Genomic DNA, 26,377 nt, shown 5'->3' with positions numbered 1-26,377 from the left:
TCTGCTTCTGTTTGGTTCTTAGGGTTATTTATTAGTTCTTTTTCAAGATGCTCTATTTTTCCTTTCAGTATATGCTCCTCTTTCAGTTGTATTTTTTTATAGTATGCTGCTTATTTGATAAACAATCCTCTGATTTGTGCTTTGGTTGCAGCCCATTCTATGTCATTTGGTAGTTGGGAGTTAGTGATATTTGTAAGAGCTATTTTTAGTATTGCTTCTGTTTCTTTTATTACATCCACTTTGGAAAGTAAATTAGGGTTTAATGACCAATTATGACCCCTATTCTCTAAATATATCTTTTTGTCCCAGTTAATGTTCAGTGTGATTTTGGAGTGATCTGAAAAGAACCTGGTATGTATAGTTATTGTTGGGTCCATGTTAATGAATATGTCAGAGATTAAGAAGAAGTCTATCCTTGACCACATTTTGTGGCATTGCAAATAGAATGTGAATTTCCCTGTTTTATCTGCACTGTTCCCATGTTTAAAAGGGTCATATAGTTTGAAATCTTGTTTGAGTTCATTAAGGGCTAATGTGGCTTGTTTATTGTGTGATTTGGTCAGATTAGATTTATCCTTTTCTGGGTTTTGATATGTATTCCAGTCACCTCCAATCACTAGGTTGTGATCTTTAAATTGGTTTAAGGTTGGGTATAATGACATAAAAAAGTGTTGTTGGTTATTACAGGGTGCGTAAACATTAAGTACCATTATAGGTTTTGGTATTGTAGGACTATTAAATGTTACATAGCACCATCTTCCCTCCTTGTCAGCTTTGGTTTTAAGTATTTTTTCCTTAAATTGTTTTTTAATTATTATGGCAGCCCCAGCACTATTTGTTTTCCCCTCTGAAGCTATGATTTGACTTATCCATTTCTTTCTGCTAATTTCTGCCCATTGATCTGCAGTCAAGTGCGTTTCTTGTATTAGTATGAGGTTGGCTGTGGTTTTAATGTAAGGTGTAAGAATAGTTTTCTTTTCTTCTTGTTTTGGAGCCCTTTAACATTCCATGATTCTATTTCCCACATTTATTTATTAGGTGTATTCCTTAGATATGCCATATATATTAGTTTTGTTTTGTTAGTTTTGTATGTGTTACTGTGTGATGGTTTAGGAAAGCATCTATTTATCCCCGTCCCTACACTGTGCCTAACCACTATATCCCTGGACCAGGAATAATCAGGGGGTGAAGGTTCATTATATGGTTTACCTTTACTGCTAATCTTGGAATGTGTTTTCTTTTTAGATATAGATTTACTCCATAGTATCCCCCCCTGTGTTACTATAAACAATGTGGACAAAGCTGAACAAACTAGTTCCCTCAACAAACACTGCTACTTAATATCCCTAGCCTCTTCTAACATATTATTTATACAGTGATGGTATTGCATTTAAGGTACAGCATGTATTGTTTTTGTCTTGTGACTAATTCTTTCTAAGAGTATTTTTAAAACAGCATATTAATATACATTCCTCAGTAAATTATAGCAATATGTGTACCATAGTAATATTGTTAAACAATCAATCTTGTCATTTTTACATTTTTCTCTCATTTGACTTCTTTTTCCTCCCCTTTACTTATTCAGGTTTCGGCCTTCTTTTGTTCCTATAGTGATGTTTTTCCACATCAATCTATGTGGGTTATAAAATATATACTTGGCACCTATTTAACAGAAGTAGGAAGTACAGAGAGACAAAAAAAAAAAAAAAAAGAAAAACAGCTTAGCCAAACAGTCCTTCTGCTATAGTTGACATATTAAGGCTATATTTACATTATCCTAGGATCGTTAGGTTATTTTACTAATTTCCTGAGATTACTTCTCTCCAGGATCTTTTAACACATTTCTAGTATTTACATAAAACATTTAACAATTTTTTTTCCTTTTTTTCCCAATATTAATCTATGAGCTAGCATAATTCTGACAGTTTATTTCTTGCCTATTATTTAAGGCTGGAGTTTTATTCACCTACACAGTACTGGGTGTACTGTTTTAGTGAATGGTTCAGTTCAACAGTACCTTATTTCTTCAAGGTTTTGCTTCCAGGTTGGTTGACATCTATGGTGCAGCTTTCTTCTTTTAGCTGGTACAGATCAATTTTCATTTTTCAGGCAGTAAAATCCTTTGGAGCTTGCTGAAATCCATTTTGTCTGACTGTTCTTAATGAAACCATCAAAAGCCTAGGGGGACTGAATTTGCAAGCCAATATCCGAGATGGGAACTTCCTTCCTATATTCGTGCATCGGAAACAGCAGTTCATTTTTGGTTCCCACCCAGGCTGTACTTCCCTTTCCTGTGTTCCTCAGGGCTCACATCAATGACCCAAGGGCCTAGACAGCAAGGGGAAGATTTCAGAGTTGGATCCCAGCTAGAGTGCTCATGAATGGGGTCGTGTTTTTCATCCAAGGGACCTTTATCTTTTTTTTTTGTGGATTTATTTCACTTCTGAAGGTGGAATTTGCTTGAAAACAGCCAGGAATGTCTCTTTTGCCTCTTTGGGGTTAGCAACCATGTATTTAACCTCTTTGATGTAAAAGATTAACTGATTTGGATATTTCATCTGGAATTTGATTTCTTTTTCTATTAAGAACCTGCAGTATGGAGATAGTAGTTGTCTTGCTTGTCTTATTTGTATCGGGAGGTCTTGAGCAAAGGAGATTTTATTATTATTCCAGGTGAGTGTGCCTTTTTTTTTGCTACCAGTATGATTTTATTTACATCTTGGTAGTTTAATATTTTAATATAGACAGGTCTTGGTTTCAGTGATGTTTGCATTTCCCTCAGGGCTCTGTGTCTCTCTTTATTGTTATTTGCTGCATTTCTTCAGATTCCTCTAGGAGGGAATTTATTATTTGCTTGATTGTTGGTATTAGATTGTTATGAAGTACAGTTTCAGGTATTCCTCTGATGATGATATTGTTCCTTCAAGATCTTGCTTCCAGGTCTGTTAATTTTGCTTATAAGTTTTGTATTTCTTTGTCAAGGGCATCAGTTTTTTGAGAAATAGAGTCTGTTTTTATTTCATTTTCTATTATTTTGGACTCAGATTTTTCCATTCTGGATATTATTTGGCTGAATGAGTCACCAAAGGTTTGAAATTGTAATGATAAGTCCTTTAATGCTTGCTGGATAGGTAATAAGGCAGATTTTATGTCTTCCAGATTAGCTGGCTGGTCTGTCTTGGATTTATTTGTATTTTTAGAGTTGTCAGTTTGTTTAGTTGTCTTTTGTCTTTTTGAAGTTGTGTCTTTCTCAGGTGAGGCTAGTACTGAGAATTTGGTCTTAGTTGTTGTTGTTTCCATATTATTTTCCTCTTTTGACATCTTGCTGTATAGTGTTTTACCAATCTTGCAGTCAGATGCAGGGCCTTAGTAGCACATTGCTTAAGCTGTTATTCAGAAATCTTAGTTAATCCTGCTGTTTCTTTGCTGAATCTGTCACTTTTCTTCCTCTTTTGTTTGCTGGATGATATTAGCAGTAAATATCTACAGTTATTTCTGTATTATTAATTCTGCGTTGCCTTCTGGGTTTGTTTTAATCCAGGGTATATCGAGACCTAGGTGATAGCAGTGCTCACAGAACAGCGGCCATTTTGAACTCCAGATTTCATTTCTATATACATAGTTTATTACAACTTACTGGATCACAGTTTTGAAACATCAGTTCTTAATTACAGAAGAGATTGGCCAAAAAATGTTTTAAAGTTTCAGAACTGCTGTTAGAAGATCAATTATTTGATAGTTGTACATGTGTCTTGACTTACACTGTGTTATTAATCTGCAGTAATAACTCCCCTAATGCCAAAATTCACCACCAGATCACCATATGGGAAATTCTTTGCAAACCAGTAGTCTGATGTTATTTTCAGACTTTAGAGTTAAATTACATTTGCTTAGTAAGCACGTTTAACAATCAGCATAATCCCAACATATTTACTCCAAGTCATACAGTTAATCCTAATCTTATCCCACAAAATAGTAGTAACATTATATGCCACAAATATATTGGCAATTACTGTTTAACAACAGGGTAAAAAGTAAGCTGTCCTGATAGAATTTTTGGCTTGAAAATCACAGCTACAGAAGGAGATTGTGACACACCATATACACTTTAGTATTTTATATTTTATCAGAGATGCATTCCTTAGCTTGTCTTGTGTTTCCTGTAAGTCTTACATGATATGATTTCATACAGTGTGAGGGGGCAGCATTTGTATTTTTTTCTATAACGCATATGTTATATTACAGTTTTATGAGGTTATTCATAATTTGAGCGTAATACTTGTTGTTGAATACAAAATAATATACATGTCAAAGATGGCAGATAGGAGGCAAAAGATAAAAAGGAGGTACACAAGTCTATTTCACATAAATCAGATGTTTAATTTATATAGTATTGTAACAAAATCATTTTTACTGAAAGCCATTTTGCAGTGAATAAATGTGGCAGCTGATAGTGTCCCAGAACAAGGCACAGTTCCTATGATGTTGGTATGATGTCCTTGTCTTCTATATGTTGCAGTATTCATAACATGAAGGAGTCCACTGCTGGCTGAATCAAATGTTCGGCCAGTATACAAAAGCCTAAATCTACTGCAGGGTAGAGGTGACATTGCACATAAAACTAGTCCTATGTCGGTCATTAAATGATGTCGGGTATAAAGCAGACATCAGCTCATGCCAAGCCACAGAATTTTTCTGCCTCTAATCAGAATGCCTTCTCCAACTGTTTGCTCATCAGCGAAGTTGCTGATTCCAATCCAGATAAGTGCCCCATTGATTTTTTTTTTTTTTATTGTTTAGTGTGCTACTGTTGTGGTTGAGGTTACATGTCAGCTACGAAGGGCAAGTTTCATTGTGGAAGGCAAATTCCACATAGAAAATCACATGAACTTTGTCTTTTTTGCCTAGGCCATAACCACAGCTATACCTTTTGTTCAATTTGCAAGGCTTTTGTTCCCAAGACCCTGCACAGTTGTCTAGCTTCCCTCAATCTGTACTTAGAGAACCAGCACCTTAAGCCCTTGAGAAGTGCCATGGAAGGTATAACTATTCTTTACTGTATCTTAGGTTGGAAAGTAATTTAAATTAGGGACTTAAATAATTAGTTTAATTATTGAAACCAGGAGAGAAAATACAAGATTGAATGGCAAGAGATTTTTATGTATTAATTATCACTATAACTTATTAATATGAGTTAACATTTCTGTTACACAGTTTCCCCATGTTCATACAATGCGGAATACAATAACCTATTTGTTTTATTCCAGTGCCTGAATGTATCTGAAGCACAATCAAAGATAATGCCATTTTTAGTTTACTCACAATTGCTCGATTATTTACATTATTAGTTAGTTATATGTTACAAGGGGTCCCTATCAGATTATCGAGGCTTCAAAACTTTGGAAGTCATATGGTCAGGACCATATGATTGAAGTTTTTATTTATTTATTTTTTTATTTTACATTTGTTAACCGGGGAAGTCCAACTGGACACAGGTCCATTTTCACCGGAGGTCCAGGCAGAAAAGCTCCACATAACACTAAGAATGAATACATCCAAGAATACAAATAGGCATACATAGACAAGCATTAACAATTTCTAGGTAGATGCAATAGTGAATAATGCATGAAGAAAAACATGAGTTACTTTTTTTTTTCACTAGAAGGTTGCTCATTCTGTTCAGGACTTTACATTAGTTAAACAGCTCTACTGGCTCTGTAAGGACTTATCATTGGAACAGCTGGATCATGACAGACTTCTAGCAACAGTGTAGAGTATGAATTAACCTGGGGAGTAGCATGAGCAAAGCCAGTTATTTAAGCAATGGGTTTTGAGGAGTTTTTTAAACTGGAGATGGAAGGTGATAGAAGTTAACTGGATTGGGAGTGAGTTCCAGATGTTGGCAATGGAGCAAGCGAAGTGAGATTTTCCAGCTTCATTTTTATGTTTGATGACACTGATTAGGTTTTAATTATTGGATCTTAAGGCTCTAGTGGTGGTATACTGATGAATTAAGTGCTGAAGAGCTGGGTTATTTTTCTGGATGGTAGTAGCCAATTTAGTTGCTTGAGGGCAAGGCAGTGATGGGATCTGTGAGTGGCATCTGTGGCGAACTTGGCAATCTTGTTGTAACAAGATTCCATTTTGTTTAGTTTGCTGTGGCGAAGGTTGGTAAAGATAGGGGAGGCATAAAGGAGAATAGATAGGAGGTGAGTCCTTGCAATAGTGGCTTTGGTATGTTTGGTGATGAACTGTTTGTTCCTATAAAGGAGACCAAGTGTTTTGTTAACTTTTAGCTTGGGCTATGTGTATGCCGAATTTCAGATTATTGTCAATTTCAACACCTAACAGTTTTGTGTGTGTTGTTGGGTTGATTTGTATATTATCTTTAGATATTATGGTAAAGTCATTGCTTAGATGGTGAGATTTTCCAGGACTGAAGAGAATGAGTTTTGTGTTTTTGGGATTAAGAATAAGTTTGATGTTAGTGAACCATGATTCTGCAAGGGTAAAGTTGTTTTGAGTTATGGTTTGAAGCTCCTTTAGGGTGGGGGAAGCACATATAATGGTGGTGTTATCTGCATATTACATTACTGAGGCAGAGGGTGAGGCTGAGGCAGTCTGATTAGTAAAAAGTGAGAACAGCAAAGGATCGAAGATAGACCCTTGAGGGATGCTTATGGCGACTGGAAGACAGTTGGCCTTGCCATAGGACAGCTACAGCTTGTTGATGGTCTGATAAACAGTTACTGAACCATGATATGGTGGAGGAGCTTATGTTAAGGGTAGATAGAGTATCTGAGAGTATAGTATGGTTAACCATATCAAAGGCTTTAGATAAGTCTAAGAATATGGAAGATACACATAGTCCTTTGTTTCTATGATGATTGCCGGTGTTAGTGAAAGAGAGTAGTGCTGTGTCTGATATTGACCTATTTATTAGGATGGACACTGGGTAGGCTATTGCTTCAGAAGTCATCTGAAGGAAGTCTGCTGGCAGATTATCAGCTGCCAGTGTGGTTGGTTTAATTTTTTTGAGTAGTTTAGAAATTGTTTTTGTAGAGACTGGGTGCAGAGAAAAGCTGGAGGAGTAATTGTGTGTGTTGAGATGGGTTGGGATGTCTAGTAAACTGGGGGTACCAGTACTATTTTGGGTGTTGGCTAGGGCTTGGAATGTTTCTGTAAAAAATGTATTAAATTGGGTGGAAGTGTTTTCATGGTTGTTTGGTAGTATAGGGGATGGAGTGGTGGATCTTCCTGGGTGCAGTAAAGTATTTATTGTGGCTCAAAATTTATGTGGGTTATGAACATATTTTTATTGTATGGATTTGTAGTAATTAGATTTGTCAAGTTTGATTTGTTTTTTGGCTTTGTTCCGGAGTTCTGGATAGTGTTGTCTCAAGGTAGTGGTTTTGTTTTTGTGAAACTGTAGCCAGGCTTTTTCCTTTCTTTCATTAACGTTTTGGCATCTTTAGTTAGGGGTCTATATTATAACATCAAAGTTGCAAAACTTCAAATGTTATAATATCGAACCGACTACATCGAAGGCAGAAAATAGCGAAGCCGCGCAACATCGAATTCTTACCTAGGGCAAGATTTCAGTGGGCCGTTCCATGGCTTCGCTATTTTCTGCACTGTGGTGCGATAGTTACGGACCTTAGGGTGAGGGTGCTGGTTAAGATAAGTGGATAGTTAGGAATGTATGTATAGTTTAGTATAGGGTTAGAAGTAGGGTTTTGTCAAGTGTATGTGTGTGTATTAATTAGTTTGTTTGTGTATAGTTTCTTAGGGTAAGTGTGCGATAGTTACGACCCTTAGGGTTAGGGTGCGGGCTAAGGTTAAAGGATAGATAGGGATGTATGTATTGAAGGGTTAGAAGTAGGGTTTTGTTAAGTATGTGTGTGTATTATTTAGTTTTCTTGTGTATAGCTCCTTAGGGTAAGTGTGTGATAGTTACGGACCTTAGGGTTAGGGTGCAGTTAAGGTTAGTGGACAGATAGGAATTTATGTGCGGTTTAGTGTAGGGTTAGAAGTAGGGTTTTGTTTACTGTATGTGTGTAGATTATTTATTTTGGTGTGCTTTTGTTGTGTGTATGTTTCTCGGAACAGCAAATTTTTTCCCTGGGAAATAATTTGCAATTCTGAGTGTTCGATGTTATCACATTTCAAAATTCCAAGTTCAAGCTTATGACGTTTGATATTTTGGAATTTTGATTATGTGATATAGACCCTTTAGTTAGCCATGGGGCATAGTTAGTTTTGATTCTAATGGTTCTAGATGGTACGTGATAGTTTAAGATGTTTAGGAAAGTAGAGTTGAAGTACTCCACAGCTTTGTCTAGAGCTAGTTGTTTTAGGGGAGTCCAATTACAGCATTTTTGTGCATTGATTAATTCAGTAGCTCTGTAGGACTTTTTTTTGTGTATTACTCCGAGGATGGGATAGTGAATATGGTGGGATCGGTCCCTGATTAGGTAAGTTGCTTGGTGGTCACACAGACTTCTGTGCAAGACTGGGGTCAGATAGCAAAATCCAGTCTAGGATAGACTGGCATTTTTATGTTTTGTCAATTCTAGTGGGATCAGATATAATTTGGGTGAACCCGTGGAGGTTAATATAGGTAGTGGGGGTTTGGCTGGTGCAATCAACCCAGTTAATATTAAAATCACCTAATAGTATGGTTTCTTGTGGGAGAGAGGTTGACATCCAGTTTAGTAGGCTTTCCAGTATAGTGGTGTTATTACCTGGTGGAATATAACCCCCTGCAATAATTATTTGCTTGCTGGAATTAAGCTTCAATTTTGCAAGAATTAGTTCTACATCTTTGACTTCTTTGAAATTACACTTGAATTGTTCAATTTTGAGGTGATCTTGGAATAGTATTGCTACAACTCCCCCCTTTTTCCCAATTCTGTCACTATGTATAATATTATATCCATGAGATGTAATTTCATTGTTATGGTTTTCTGGTTTAAGTCATGTTTCTGTTAGCACAGTGACTTCTGGTTTGTATAGAGCTAGTAGGGCGTGGAGGTCATGGGTTTTGTTAAGTATGTTCCTAGCATTTATGTTCAAAAGGAGGAGAGATGAGGCAGGTCTTAGGTAAAGAGGATTTGTCTGTTGTAAGTTTGAGTTGGTAGACATATTGGGCCCTTGATTACGGTGAATGTCCCCATAGCAAGTGAGTTTTTGGAGAAGGTATAGGTAGAGTTTGGTTAGTTTGTGAAATGTTTTAGCTTGTTTTAGGGAATAATGAGGACTGATTTTGTAAGTTGATTTGTTATATAGGTAGGGAAAAAAATTGGGAGGTGGTGAGGTCACAAGGTGATATAGGGAAATTCCTTAGTTTTAAGGGACTGGTTAGGAGTTCTGTCTGCCATGGTGGGGGGTGATATATAGTTCTGAGTGGTAGGAGGAAAGGATGGACAGCAAGATGGGAGAGAGGATAGTTACTGGGTAAGGTATTAGTTTTGGTAGCAGGGTGTGATAGGTGTGTGACATGTTTTTAGATGTGCTTAAGGAGATGGGTGTGTGTGTGGAAGAACTACTAATTACAGAAGTTGGTTGTTGAATAAGGGGGTGGTGTAAAGTAGTACTATGGGGATTATAGGTTAGTTTTAATTGGGTAATTGAGAATGAGAAGTACTAGGGGTGTGGTCTATAGAAATAAATGTAATTGATGTGGGGGTGTGTGGGAATGGGGGTAGGGTAGTGGAACAAAATGAGCGGAGTGAAATGAGCAGGGTTGCACCATACTGTAGCTGCAGCAGTAAGCAAAAAACAATCAGTGAGTATTTCTCTAGCATCTGTATGGGAGAGAATGTGTTCATTTCTAAATTTTACAGCATACAAATGTCACTTTATTTGTTTTACTTTTTATTTATTTTACACAAATCTGTGAAGGTGGACTTGGCAGTTGCTAAGCTGAGAAGAAGTCTAGGGAGGTAGGGAGATTAGTGGGGAGACTATGATAGGGAGAGGGGAGGCTCTGGGTCATCGGATGAGAAGATGGGATTTAGTGCAGGAGATGTGGGGCCAGGACAGGGCACAGATGATGGTAGTATGTAGGTAGGTGAGGGACTGTTCCAGTAGGAGGCAGGGGAGTAGGAGGAATGGGCGAGCAGAGAAAGTGGCTGGGTGCAGGGTTAGGCAGGTGGGGGCACAACTTGGAGTGTTGTGAGAGTAAGGGTACTGGGGTGGGGGGTAAGCTGATATGTGCAGTAGCTGACCAGGAGCAGTATTTTTAAGGAGGCAAAACAGTGGGTGCAAAGCTATATGGTACAAAGTAAGTAAAGAAGGACAAGTTTTGAAACTTCAAACACTTTGAATGGAGATTGCAGTACAGTGCAGAATGGGAAATTTACCCTTTTCTACAATGTAGTGCAATCTCAGAGTTAGTACATTTAATTAGTGGTGGGCGGGGGGGGGGGGCTTGCCCCCCTGCAAAAAGTTAAAAATATAATTTTTTTGTCTTTTATTTATTTTTTTCTTTAATGTTTGAAGTGTCGACTATATGAATTTCAAAGTTTTGGCACTTCAATAATCTGACATAGCTCCATTAAAAGTTGGTAATTAAAAACTTTCTTTTATAGAAGTAACTTCTTGAGGACTGTATTTTAGTAGTGCTGATATGATATTAGTTAATGATTACTTAGGGTTATAAAACAGTAGAATGATGTTACATAGTTTCTTTTGATAAACTTCTGTAATAGTTAGAATATGTTACAGTAGGTAGACAAGCAGTTAGTTAGGATAAAATAGATTGAAGGTTAGAATGGATTATTTACCTTGCCAGGTAAGTAAATGGAGAATGGTGATATCCATGAGTAAGGAATGTTTAAATATATATAGTTTATCCTTAACAATGAGTTGAATTGAACTTTATTTTGAGTTAAAGAGTTAAAATTATTTTTTATAGAAAAAAAGATGAATTCTTTGTAAAATTATTAGAGTTAATAGTTATAGAATATTTTTGAAAGTAGTACTGTATGTTAATTTTATATTTTCCATCAAATTATAGCAAATTATAATCTTTAATATTGAAAATATAAATCTAAAAATTATGTAAATATAAATGGTCTTAGAAACAATAAAACAGTCAAGATTTCTTAAGGTTTTTGGAGTTAAATAAAGAAGGCATTGTTTTTCTTCTGGAGACTAATTTGATAGAAAAAGATACACAATTTCTAAATAGTATAAACTATGAATTAACCACAGTATCTACTTTTGGAAAAAAGAAGATGTACATTTATTTTATGAAGGAAATCTTCTGTTATGCCTAAAATTATAAATAAGATTAATAACCACAACAATAATACATTCTATTATGAATATTAGTTTTAACAATAAGGTACACATATTAGCAAACTATTATTGGGCTCTTGGTATTGGAAGGAGTATTATTAGAGATCATTTAAAATTCTTAAAATGCTACTGTAATTGTACTTTAGTTACGGTAGGAGATTTTAACCATTTTTTATGATATAGCTGATACTAGTTTAAATACAAATATTTTGGGTCTATATTATGAAAGCAAAAAACCCTATGAGCAAATACCAAAATATCGACCCCTATACTGTGAAACATGAAAATCCCGAATGTACTAAACAGCGAAACAAAAAATCGAACTGTCATAGTCGGCCGACTTCGCCACTACCTATATACTACCTACCCAAATAAAATAAATAAACCACATACATACACTAACCAAACCCTACTTCTAATCCAAAGTAAAGCACAATACCCCACTTTTAACCTGACACTAAACTCCACATACATAACTAACTATGCACGTTCCTTAACCCCTCCCTAACCCTAAGGTCCGTAACTAGCACACACGTCCCCTACAGACATACACCCAAACAAAACAAATAATCCACATACATACATTTAACAAAACCCTACCTCCAACACTACTAAAACCTGACATACAAACCTATCTATGCACTATCCTTAACCCCTCCCTAACCCTGAGGTCCGTAACTATCGCACACTTCCCCTACAAAAATATACACAAACAAAATAAATAACCTACATACATACATTTAACAAAACCCTACCTCTAACCCTACACTAAATCTAACATACATTACTTATCTAAGCACTTACCTTAACCCGCACCCTATCCTACACTCTTTAATTATCCAACACTTACCTTATGCAGCTAATCCACAGATGGGCCAACCATGGAAATTTGATATTTCCATTTTTGTTTTTTTCGACTTTTTCTCTAAGTCCACTTCACGCTATACTGTTCAACGTTTACGTATTCGCGCAAATGTCTTTTCACTCTCATAATATAGACCCAAATATTTTAAAAGCTCCATCAGCAAAAACCCTTAAAATGTTTGAATATTAAAAATAAATCTCATTCATTTTAATTTACATACTACTTATGTATGGTATCCAGGCAAGAACTGATAAAATATATATTTTGCACGACTTGATAGATAAACTTGATAAATTTAATACCATTACTTATTCTTTGTCTGATTCATAGATTGTTACTACGCTAAGAACTCACGTGGCTTTTCTAAGCCTAGCCAAGTTTTCTCTAAAAAAATAATGGTGCCCTGTATCCACGTAGGACATTGAGGGACAAGCATTTATAAGCTACTTCTGTCCATAATGGACATAGTCCCTATTCACTGGTCTAAGTTGAACTTAAATTGAGTAATAGATAAACTCAGTTTCACATGGATGTGAAGCCTGTTCTATAAGAGGTACAGTCTCTGGGACACGTCTTTCTCTCTAGAGTGTTCAGTTTAAGTCACAGACAAAATACAGGACCTGGGCCTTGTATCTCTGGTACTATTTGACTTATGAATATGCAGGAGATTCATAAGTGTGAGGTTTGTGGAGGCCTTCTAAGCCAGGCATTGATCACCCGTCAGCAATCTGTAGGAGACTGAGTAGAGGGAAAAGATTTTAAGGCACTCTGCATAAGCAAGATTGTTATGCCTTGTATTCTTTTTGTAAAAACCTTAGAGGTTGCTCTAGTTACTGCATATGCCTGGTCAGGTACATAGCGAAGGGAGGACTGTACTCTGTGATTGGTCTGATAAGGGAGAAGTACAGTGGGATAATGACCTCTTTGGACCTAGCTGTCATACCCTTACTTATAAGTTGCACAGCACAAAAGGATGTCCTCATCATTATGTCCACATAGTGGTCAAAGTAAGGCTATTGTTAATTAATTTATTTATTTATTATTGCAGCATTGCAACTCCTTATAGAAATCTTACTATGCTACGCTCAGCAAATGAACTACAAATATCCACCCTGAAATCCCTCGATAAAGCCGAAGACTCCCTCTTTGCAAATTCTGTGGGTAAGAGTTGGAACAAACTCCCTAGCAACCTACAATTACTTCCATCCTTATCACTATTCAAACAGCAGCTAAAACTACACCTTAAAGAACATTGTTTTTTCCCATGTACTAATCCAGATTAACACCTGCCAGCTATGATATTTCCTTACCCCCTCTGCTACCCACTAGGGCACAATCACATCTTATTCATTCGTAGTCAATAATGTAGTTTTTATATTTCCTTCTAACTTCATTAAACGTCTTTCCTTTTTCTCTAATCATTCTCCACCTACTGATATTGTTCTACGGCAGTGTTAACTCCTGTGCTACCTATGACATTTCATACTTCCTGATATTCTTCTATGTCTTTGTTAATACTTCTGCTACCTACGACACTTCAAGCAAACCTTGTCTAACATAACAACTAGATGGTACCTTTCACCCCTCCACTCTTTTTTTCTTGTCCAAATATTGCTAATCATTATTCCTCATGTAGATACCGCTCATAATACTACTGACTCGACACCCGAACTTTTCCTTCTTTAATCTGGTTTGTTACTTCTTTGCTAACGCAGTCCTTCTTTGATCTTAGTTTTTTTTCTTTACCATTATTGTTTTTTTTTTTTTTTTTTTATCTGTTTGCTACTGAAGCTACTTTAGTTCATTAATATACACCCTTTAGCTATGAACTGCATTTATTCTTTGTAATAATTTACTGTTCTCAATTTTACTTGTATTTGCAATCCTGTTACATTACCTTATATTGGAGCTTGCATTAATTCTTTGTAATAATGTATTATTTACAATTTATTTTTATTTTTATTTGTAGTCCTGTTACATTACCTTAATGTTGGAGCTTATCTCCCTGGGCCTCTACTGAAAATGGACATGTATCCAGTTAGACTAGCCCGGTCAACAAATGTAAAATAAAAATAAAATAAAATAAATAAATAATTATTTGCCTTTGTTGACTGGAAAAGTCCATTGGGATAAAATGAGCCCATTTTAAGTTGAGGCCTGGGGAGAAAAACTCCATAACAGAATACAAGATAATAGAAATATATTAAACAATAGTATCTAAAATATAGCTAAGTTACAAAAAAGTGTATTAAACAGGAGAATAAATCTAGCAAGTCTATGTGAATACCAAGATCCCTAAATACTGGGTCAACTCTTAGGGGCGTATTATCAACATGGTAATAAGCCAGGATGTTTGACTTCCCAAAAGGTACAATCATGCATTTCTTAGCATTGAGTTTAAGACCATGGCTTTGGATCCATTTGTTAGTCAGAGATAAGCATTCTTGCAGAATATAAGTGTGTGCAGAGTTGCTGATGAGAATTCCCATACTGCAATCATCAACAAACTAGTCAGCCATAAACCTTCAGCATTTGATTCCATTTCAGAGAAATAGATGCCAAAAAGGAGAAGGCTCAGTACCAAGCCTTGGGGGACACCATTAGTGACTGGCCTCTTGCTGGAGTTGGCCTCACCTATTTTGACCACCTGGGTCATATCACTTCAGCAGGTGATAAAAGGGTTTATACCTAAATTAGTGCACTTGTCTACAATGCCTGAGTGGGTTATTGTATCAAAAGCATTGGCCAGGTCAAAGTAAGCTGTGTGCACAATCTTGCTTTCATCCAGTGCTTTGGTGACCCTCTCAAAAAAGTTGTCTAGATTTAATAGGCATGTCCTTCCTTTAACAAAGCTGAACAGTGATGGGTCCACAATTTGCAGGTTGCCTATGTCCACATTTATCATGTCCTTGATGTTCCTTTCCATGGCCTTACATATGAGGTTAGTCAGACATCTTGGCTTGTAGTTACCAAGATCAGTGGTTGGACCTCCTTTGTGCAAGGAAATGACTGTAGCCATCTTCCTTTCCTTGGGCACAAAACCTGACTGTGGACTTCAGTTGAGAAGGGATTCTAGTGGACCAGAGAGGTCAAGTTTCATGCTATTTATTAATCATCTTAGGATGTTACCAGGGACCATCAATGCAGTGTTTTTGGTCTTAGAAAGTGCATTGATGACCTGTTCCCTAGTAATGGTTTGGGAGATTGTGGTATACAGTATTTCCTTTGGAATATGGGGGGGGGGGGTTGAACTGAAACTGTGAGCCAAAAGGTTGGCAATGGCCTCTGGTTTAATTATGGGTGATGCCATTTACAATAAGTTCTGCCCATTGTTGCTTATTCCCTCTAAAGGTTACAGACATAGCTGTAGAAAGCTCTGCACAACATAAAGGGTTGTACTTTGCCTGAGATGCTATTTTTTCTTCATATTTAGCTGATCACAATGCTTTATCTAAAAAAACAGCGATGGACCCAAGAAAATGTTGTCTTATTTAGAGAATGCCTGCATGTATGACAAAATAAAAAATAGATCCTCTCTAAAGCATATCTGCGCCTCTCCAGGGTCTATTCAACCTGTTCCATACTCTCATTACAAATCACAATGTCATGCGCAAACATCATAGTTCACGTGGATCCTGTCTGATCTCATCTGTCAACCTGTTCATCACCATTGCAAATAATAAAAAGACTCAGAGCTGATCCTTGATGTAATCCCAACTCCACCTTGAGTGCATCTGTCACTCCTACCGCTGACCTCATCACGATCCCCGCATCATCCAACCTTATATCGCTCTCATTTTGTTCATTCATCAGCCCCTCAAAGTACACTTTCCATGTGCTCAACAAACTCTCCTCACTTGTACGTACATTTCCCTCATTATCCTTTATCACCCTTACCTGCTACACATCTTTACTAGCTCGGTCCCTCTGTCTAGCCAATTTGCACAGGTCCTTTTCTCCCTCCTTATTGTCCAACCTTTCATAAAACTCACCATATGCCTTACCCTTTGCTTTCGCTACCTCTTCACCATATGCCTCATCTCCTTGTACCCTGGTCACCTTTCTTCATCTCTCTGACAATCCCATTTCTTCACCAACCTCTTCCTCTGCATACTCTCCTGTACTTTCTCATTCCACCACATGGTCCCCTTGTCCTCCTTTTTCTGCCCAGATATTAAACCAAGCACCTTTCTAGCTGTCTTTCTTTCCACCTCTGCTGTGGCTGGCCAGCTATCTGGTAACTCTTCCCTGTCATCCAGTGCCTGTCTTAACTCTTCCCTGAACTCCACCTTACAGTCATTATTTTTCAACTTCCACCATTTGATCCTTGGCACTGCCCTCACTCTACTCCTCTTCTACTTGATCAGCAATGTCATCCTACAGTCCACCATCCTATGTTGCCTAACTATGCTTTCCTCTGTCACCACTTTGCAGTCTGCAATCTCCTTCAGACTGACCCTCCTGCATAGGATATAATCCAGCTGTGTGCATCTTCCTCCACTCTTGTATGTCACCCTATGCTCCTCTCCCTTCTTAAAATATGTGTTCATCATAGCCATGTCCATCCTTTTTTCAAAATCCACTACCATCTGACCTTCTGTATTCCTCTCCTTAACACTATACCTATTTATCACCTCCACATCTTCAACGTGACCACTGAAATCTACTCCAATCATCATTCTGTCACCCTTGGGTACACTCTCCACCACTTTGTCTAACTCGCTCCAAAATTTTTCCTTCCCATCCATCGCACACCCAACTTGTAGAGAATATGCATTAACAACATTCATCATCACACCATCAGTTTCCAGCTTCATAAACAATACTGTATCCAACACTCTTTTCACCTCCAAAACCCTCGGCATTCTTCCTTCAGGATAACCCTGTCCCCATTTCTCATCCCATCCACACCATGGTAGAACAATTTGAATCCACCTCTGTTACATCTGGCCTTACTCAGCTTCCATCTGGTCTCTTGCACATACAATATGTTAATTTTCCTTCTCTCCATAAAGAGAAACACTCCTTAACCCAATATTCTGGTCACAGGAGACTCCATTGTGAGACACACTGATAATCTCTTTTACCAGGCTGGACTAGGTGCAGGTTATAGTTATTCTGGGGCCATGATCCCCCAGATCATGCATGCAATCAGGTCACTCACCCCTAAGTATAAGTATGACTCAGTCATAATTCATGTGGGCATAAATAGCCTGAGATATACCTCATTGGGCAATATGAAGAGAAATACATGATTGACCTCTCAGAATGTGTGACAGGCAGATATCAGCCAAGCACCGAGTGGCATTCTGCAATCTCCAAGGATGATGCCACAATACCAGCAGAAAATAATCAACTTTAACAATTGGCTTAGCTACTGGTGTCATTCCAAAGGGGTCCAATCGCTGTTTACCTGGGAGGACATGACTGACAGGCCACACTGCTTTGCCGGGGATGGTCTTCACCTGTCACTTCTAGGCTTTTGGATATTGGCCAAAACATTATCTACCCCCTATTGTGCATTTTTAGGCATTGCCAAACAGACAAGCCTTCCAACATAAATAAGGCTACTCAGGACAAGTAAAAGTTTTACCACTTAACGCTAGGAGTCTCACAGGTAACTGCACTCCCTAAAAGCTGTCTTCACCATGGAGAATGTTGACCTCTGTGCAGTTTCTGAAACATGGTTCAAAGCCATGGAAAGCACTCTGGCAGTGCATGGCTATAATGGCTTTCATATGTTCTGACCACCCACTGAACATGAAAGGTGAAGATGTATCTATCTACATAAAGGACAAGCACACCTAAAGGCTGGTCAGACAATGACATTCTTGAGCTACTCCATGTCCAACTAACCATGAGAGAAACCCATTACTATATTCTGGCTAGCTACAGTTTCCCTAAAAACAACCAAAAAACAAAAAGAGGTTACACCACTTAGACAAAGCCGGAATTACAAAAAACAAGTCCAAATTAAAATATTTTAGCTACAGTTTCCCTACTATAAACCAGGAAAACCATACATCATAGCAGAAGTTAATAGACTCACTTACCATCAATCCCAATACCATACTTATGGGTGAGTTTAACTACTGCATTAACTGGGAGGTGTACATAACTACTGACATGCAGGCCCAAAGATGTCTTGACTTTGCAAATTCAAATGCCATGTATCAGCTAGTCTGCATTCCCAATAGGGGAACAAATATCCTAGATTTGTTATGCACAAATACGGGAGAAGGCTTCACCCCACCCCAGTGTGATGTCATCACTGGTAAGATCAGATCACAAAGTGGTCTCCCTTGAAATAAAGGTAAAACTAATCCACCCACCTAACCCTAAATACTTTACAAACTTCTCTAAGATAAATTACCCCTCTATTAAGGGATGGTATGGCTAGTTTCCAAGTTCCTGCTAATCCAGAAAATACAGAAACCTATGCAGAGGCATATACAAAAGCCCTGTACAAATAAACAACTGCATAGAAACAGCAGTACCAGACCAAGTACCAGTCGAATCACAAAAAAAAAAGCCACACTTGTAGACCCCTGGTATTAATATGTTGTACAACAAAGGAAAGAAAATCCTGTCAAGAAGTACGAGGGAATGTGTACAACAAAGCAAAAAATCCCTCATTAGTCTAAACAAATGAATCAGGGAACTAGTCATGGGTGGCTCATGCTATCAGTCTGCAGGACTGCAGCCTTCCTACTTAGGAATAAAAGAAATACATAACATAAAACATAAACTTTAAAAAAAAATATTTTTCTTTTTTTACCGAGTACCAGAACTGCCGCGTATGTGCGGACACACTCAGACTGCCCCGCAGATGCCCAGGAATCTCTGCAAACTCTGACTGCCTGAGTTAGCAGTCCAGATGCAGAGAAGGTATTTTTTGCCCCACAGATACCCAAGATGTTGTGTGGTAGGTGACCGCACAGAAGAGAGGAGCTCCAGACTGCTTGAGCCGCAGACAGGACCAATCAGGAGAGAAGTAAGCAGGGATTTGAGTGCAGGACCAATCAGGAGTGAAGTAAGTTGAGTTCACAGCTCCTGCAGGGAAGCACTAAGTCGAGCGTGGGTTTGCTGCTTCGAGACAATGGAGTTGGACCTGGTTTACTGCTTTCCGGACCCATTTACAGGTAAGGTGTGTGTGTGAAAGAATCTCATAGCTCCATTTAAGCAAGGCAGCTCCTCTGTGTATAGTTAATCAGCTCCATTACTGGAAATATCTCATAGCTCTGTTTGAACAAGGTAGCTTTTTATTCAGACCAGCAGCATTTAAGCACATCTCATGGTTCTGTGACCAGCAGCTGTTTACTCAAACCAAACTGTGTGTTTCTGTGTCCGGCAGCTGTTTACTCAAACCAAAGTGTGTGTTTCTGTGACTGGCAGCTGTTTACTCAAACCAAAGTGTGTGTGTGTGTGTGTGTGTGTGTGTGTGTGTGTGTGTGTGTGTGTGTGTGTGTGTGTGTGTGTGTGAAATGACCTTGTTAACACATAGTGGTGGGTAAAAATACTCAGGCTTGAACCCTGTACTTTGGATGCAGGTGGCAAGGACATGAATTCCCTACCCACCACTATTTGTAGAAAATTGCAGATTTTTGCCTCATATTTGTTCTGTTCATCATAAAATCTGTGGTTTCTATATCTTCATATTTCCTTGCAAAGGTTTGCAGTGCAGTGGTGTACTGGTAGCATTGTTGCCTGACAGCTACAGGTTCTCTGGTTTGATTCTTGGCTGGGGTGCCTTCTGTTTGGAGTCTGCATGTCCTCCCATCCCTTACAAAGATGTGTCTGGAATGTTTCTCCCTGCTCTGCTGAAATTTGTCTTTGTTTTGTTCCAAGTCAGACTAGTTTCCTGGTTAACAAATGTTTAAAAATAACATGCATTTGAATTTCAGACTTTGTATTCTTCAGAAAGTACACGGTAAAACAAAACCTTTTATTCTCACAATTGTCTAAGTTTATAACATGGATATTTGAAATTTGCCCATATTTTTGGGACTGTATTCCCCCATTATTGGCCTTGTCCAGGTATTTTGTGCTAAGGTTGAGAGCTATGGTGAGAACTGAATTTACTGATTATGTTTGGCAGCTGTATTCCCACATTATTGTTTTTTTCAGGTGTTTTTTGCTAAGAGGTTGACAGCTATGGTGAGAACTGAATTCACGAAATAGTAGCCATTTAAGTTGGTCTTCCTCTGTTTCAGCTGATTTGGCATAGTGGTATGTTTCTCTGACTATTTTGCACAGGGTCCCCTGGGTTCAAGATGTGGCAGTGAAATGTATGGTGGTAACACAGCATTTTATTCTAGCAACTTTCCAACATTATACAAGCAATGTTTAAAATGTGTCCCTGATTTTTGGTCTTTTGCCCCCCCCCCCAATAAATTTTGGCTTTTTCCAGATATCTTGTGCTGCGAAGTTCAGAGATACAGCTGATTGTCGAGGAGATTTTACAAGGAGCTGAGAGCTGCAGGGGAACAAAAGTTTAGTGCTGCTTATGCTACATCTGCTTGCATTGTTAATAGCACAACAGGTAATGTACTTGCTTTTGATGCAGAAGGCTGTGGGTTCTACTCCCACAGTAGATAGATGCATTGCTGATACTGTACTGTGTTGTAAAGGGGGTGGATGCTGCAGTCCTTTTTGGCAAAGATACCTAGTAACTATGAACCTGTTATCAGTTTGCTATCCATTCCCTATTGCGGTATTACTAGCTTATCATTTTTTTAATGCATGCAAGATAGGCAACTTATTCTTCAAGGGCAACAGGCACTTTATTTGTAGATGAAACAATGACATATAAAGTTATTTGCTAGCAGCAACCTCTTTATTAGTTACAGATTTCTTTAATGTGGATTTTACTACTTCAGAGATTGTGCATATTTACTGATACTGGTAGACTATAGAAGGCTGAATAGACGTTTTATGATGGAAATGTTCTGAATTGGGCAGTTTTGTCACTGGTGCATGCATTTTTGTTTCATTGTTTACTGGAAACATGTTCAAAACAATAAATTTAAAATGCCCTCTAACAACTGTACTGTATTGTACAAGGAATATAATGTAATACAGTCAGGAAGGTGTATCAAAGAGCATGTGTATGTTTCATGTTCAAGGGGACAATGATTTTGAAAACAGCCCAGAGTTAATCTTTATCTGCCACTGTATTTTCTTTGAATGTGGGTTTCAATGCTGTTTCAATGCACGTGAGTTTCAAGGGCAGAGAAGTTTTAATGCTAAGTCTATTTTCATTGTGAGACTGCATTGCTTTGTTTAACAGATATCTATTAGGGTTTGTGTGTAAAATGCAAAATAAAAATTTCAAATGAAATCTAAATCATCGCAGAAGTAAAACAGTATGCACATTACAGTGTTTATGGTAAATGGGGCAAAATACCAAGGAATGGGATGTTGGAATGGCTGCAGGGGGGAGGCTCCATTTGACCATGATTTTGTGAGGGGGGGGGAAGGGTAGCAAACTCAGACAGCCCCGGTTGAACTACAACTCTCAGTTGTCCATATTTTTGCAGACTGAATAAATATTTGCTTCTTATTTTTGGTTTGTTCCTCATAAAATTTGTGGTTTTCTAGCAAATCATTTAGGAATGAAGTCACTAAATGACAAGACATTGAGTTTCAGACGTCATAACCTTCAGAAAAATGCATGCTAATGCAAGACCTGTTATTCTATCAACTGTCTTAAGTTTATACAAGAGCAATTTTTAGTAGTGTTTGTGTGTTCCTCCAATATATTTGGCCTTGTCCAGATTTCCTGCATTAATAGGTTGAGAGGTACGTGCAAATCGATTTGTAGAATTAGGAATATCCAAACCTCTCAATTGTCCCCAATTTTGGCTCAAAATGTTGCTCTCCCCTAATAATCCCTCCTCAAAATGGCAATTTTGGAAGAAAATGTGGAGGGTTTACAATTATATACAACTGTAATGATCAGAGTTATAGATTACTTTTATTTCAGAAATGGATGTAGATGCTCTTATTTTGTTAGCTGCTCAAGTTAACAGTGTTAATATTAAAAATGTGTCCCTTTTTTGACAGGTTCCCAGCTGTATTGTGTGGCAACTTTATATTTTTGCATCACATTTGTGGTCTGTTTTTCATAAAATTGTGGTTTTCTGGCAAATTAGTGGCAAATCGTTAAAGTGAAGTTAGAAAATAATGGCAGACATTTGAGTTTCAGATTTTATATCCTTCAGAAAATTCGTACTAATGCAAGATCTACTACTGTTCTATTATCTAAGTTAATAAGAGCAATATTTAAAAAGTGTCCTTATTTTTGGGCCTGTGTCCCACTTCTAGTTCTATGTATGGCTTTGTCCAGATTTCTTGCTCTGAAGTTGAGAGGTATGATCAGTGCCATCACTGTCAGCCAGAGACATTTCAAATTATGACATACTTGTTGCACCCCACTCCCCATTGTAGTGGCTCTGGATGTGTCCAAGGAAGGCAAGGAGCAGTTATGCAGTGTAAGTGTGCAGAGTATTCCCCCATCCAAGGTAGACCACAAGTATGACCGTGGCTTTTCATCTGTCCTTGATTTTGCTGAATGTTCTGTTTTCTTTTTGTCAGATTTTTATACTGTTGATTTATGCTTCTTATTATTCAGAAAATGCATGCTGGCACAGTGCCCTGTTGCTCTGTTTAAGTAGCAATGATTTAATGAGCATCAGGTAAGCTTGTCGGAGATTGTAAGATGCAAGTAAGCTTTAATAAGCATATTGTTAAAGAATTACCAGCATTGAAAGCCTTTTCGTTGTTGCCATGCAGAGAATATTTACATAACTAGATAATGTATAAGCCTTGGGTATTGAAATGCATATGACAGTATTTGTAATAAAAGGACAGGATTACAGTATTTTCAGAAGCTCATTATGTTTATTGGAGACTTGCAGTCATCTTTGTAGGCTTACCCATAAAATAAACAGAGTGCCAATCTATCATGTGTGGTCCATAACTTGTGCAGGAATCCTTTAAGCAATTTATCTTGAGCTTGTTTCTTGTTTGCTGTTCATTTTTTACTTTGATCATGTCTTCCCCATGAAACAAGTAGATAGTTGTGTCAGGCAGCAGGTCTTTTTTGGATAAGAAACATTTTCACAAGTGGGGGTATCACAGAGATTGCTACTTTCAGCATGTTACTTGGCAATTTTATAAAGCTGAATATAAATTATAATTAGAACTGCAGTGCAAGGAGTAGTGGTTTGAGTTGAGTGCTGCTTGTTTTTTATACTTGATTTTGACTGGCATTCCAGTAATGTATTTAAAAAGTAATTTATTTTTTTATGCCTCATAACCTGTTTCCATCTGGATATTAAGTAAGTTGTCATGTAGCCAATGCATTGAAATATTTTTTTCTTCTACACTTCATTTTGTCTTGATTGGACTCTCATAATGACTGTTTTGCACTCAGGCCAGAGTATTTAATTAAAGTTCCAGTTGTTGTGGTTTTGAGCATAGCTCCACCCCTTTCTAGTTGGGCACACCCCTTCCCATTGGCCTCACCCATTCAGCTGTCTCCTGCAGCCCTCCTTTAATTTGAAGTCACCAGCCGCCACTGGAACTAGTCAAGTCTCTGAAAGCAGACTTTGATGTAAAAGCAGCCTCCAATGTTAAGGATAACCATAAGGCATTTTTCAGTTATGTCCACAGTCTTAAAGGTAACACCCAACAATGTGCAGAATTAGTTGTAGATGGCATCACCTATACTTAGACAGAAGATATAGCAAATTTGCTAGCCCACAAATTCAAATCAAATTTCATCTCCCCATCACCACCAGGTCTTCCACAAGAAATACCCTTCACCATTCCACCGACAATTATTACCAAAGAACAGGTTTCCACTGCACTGTCTAAAGCTAAAAATATGGCTTCAGTGAGATCTGATGATATACCATGTTGAAACAGCTTAAATCAGAACTTATCAGGCCTATTAGGATCTTTATTTAACCACAACCTCTGGACTGGCTTTGTCCTGATAAAGTGGAGGACAGCAACAGTCATCCCTATGGATAAAGGGAGACAATCTACTGACACAGGAAACTGCAATCTCATAAGTTTGACTAGTCTTATATGTAAGGCTATGGAAAGAATAATGATGTTCATAGGTTCATAGGTAGGTACTAGGCTATTGGCACTAGGGCCTATAAAAGCCTAGCCAAAAAGGTACCCTGGCTTTCACCACCCAAGAAAAGTATTTTCCTGTGCACTTGTCAAGCAGAACCACAAGTGTGATACCCGGGGGGAATTTCCTATTTCTCATCCAATCATCAAGATTTTTCTTGAAGAGTGCTAATGAAGAGCTTTGTTTGATTATAGTAGGTAGTTTGTTCCAGAGTATAGGAAGTCTCTGGGACAGGAATCTATCTCTCTAGCATGTTCTTTTTATTGTGGTGACAAGGTTTAGGTCCCTAGAGCATGTAGCTCAGAGGGATTGGGATTTCTTTAAGCATGTCCAACAGCTCTGGGTTTGACATAGCTTTGTATGTTAGGCAGAGATCGCCTCTGAGTAGGTGATATGCGACGGAGTAAAGCTGGGGTTTTTTGAGATGGTTTGCATAGGGCATCTGTTTGAGGCAGGTAATCCTCTTTGTGAGGTATTTCTGCAGCCTTTCCAGTTGTTGTAGATGTTTTATGAGGCACATACCAAAAGGGGCATTGTATTATATAATGGGTCTAATGAGTGATGAGTAGAGGGGAACAATGAACTCTTTTTTCCTGGATGAGAAACCCTTTGTGATGAGGTGTGTCATGCAGAAGGATTTCCTGACTACTGTGGTGATGTGATTATCAAAGGAGAGACTACTGTCCACCTGTGTCCCAAGGTCTCTTATCACACCTTCCGTGTTAGACTACCACCTATGTGGAAGTTCATGGGTACAGAGCTTTTACCAAAGGGGATGACAATGCACTTTTTGGCATTGAGCTTGAGGCCATGGTTTTGATACCAGACATGTGTCGCAGTGAGGCCCTTTTGTAGGATGTCCACATCGTTAAGAGTTTTGATTATGGCTCCTAGTTTGTGCCTGATAAATAATAACACAGGGCATCTCCAAACACTGGACCCTATCCAATAGAGCTTTGTCAAGGGCAATTTATGCATACTAACTATGGATGAGGGTAAAACAGTACATACTGCCTTCTTCGACTTGGCACTAAGACCATGGATGAGGGTGAAACAGTACATACAAGGCATTTGACACAATTCCCCACTCAGGTAATATAAATAAACTAACAAAATTGGGCAGAAATCCCTACATAACCAGATGGATAGCCAATTGGCTCTTGGACAGGATACATATGTTTAAACTGCGCGAATCCATATCCAGCATGAAGCCAGTTACTAGATGTGCACCACAGGGCTCGGTACTGGGACCACTTCTCATTGGAATGTACTTCTCTGAAGTCACAGCTAATGTGGAAGACCTCAGGATGACAAAGTTTGTCAATGACCACAAGCTGAAGGCAGTCATTGAATCGCCCAGTGATATAGATTTCCTTCAGGAAGGTCTAGATCAGACAAAAGACTAGTACCAGAACTATGGCCTAAAACTAAATGTGAAAAAATACATTATCATACCCTTTGGGAAGTCAAATAGTGCATTAAATTACAACATCAATAGCACATCCCTAAGAGTAGACTCAGAGGTGACAGTTCTAGGTACACAGATAGATAGTAGCTTGAACTTTGACTGTCATGTGTCCACAGTGGTGAAGAAGTCTTTCTTTGTGGTGCAAATTGTGAATAAAGGTATGGTATCCAGACCCAAGGAAATTATAGTCCCACGTAATCAGCCCTCATTAGACCAGTAATCAAGTACAAAGCATCATTTGGCTTAGACTTGATCAGGCGCAGCAGATGAAGCAACCTCAGTGGTTCCTCACACAGAAAACACAGGGCGTTAACAACATATCCTATGCGAATACACTAAAAGCCTTATAACTTTACTCTGTGTCCTACCGACTATTAAGGGGTTACACATGCCTGACCTACAAGGCAAATCCAGCCCTGATGGAGCTGCTGCACATCTGCAAGTCAAACAGCATGAGGGTTACCCAATTTAGGAATCTAAACTTAGCCAGTGACTCAAACAAAATATGCTGGAGAGAAAGTTATATGTGTTTCAGAGATTAACCCTACTTTGGAATAGGTTTCCTATTCTCATTAAGAACACTTTTCATGGC

Source organism: Protopterus annectens, chromosome 7.part0, assembly GCF_019279795.1.
Source record: "Protopterus annectens isolate FY-2018-M chromosome 7.part0, PAN1.0, whole genome shotgun sequence".
Taxonomy (NCBI): domain Eukaryota; kingdom Metazoa; phylum Chordata; order Ceratodontiformes; family Protopteridae; genus Protopterus; species Protopterus annectens.
The sequence above is the reverse complement of the archived record's forward strand: the minus strand, read 5'-3'. Positions refer to the sequence as shown.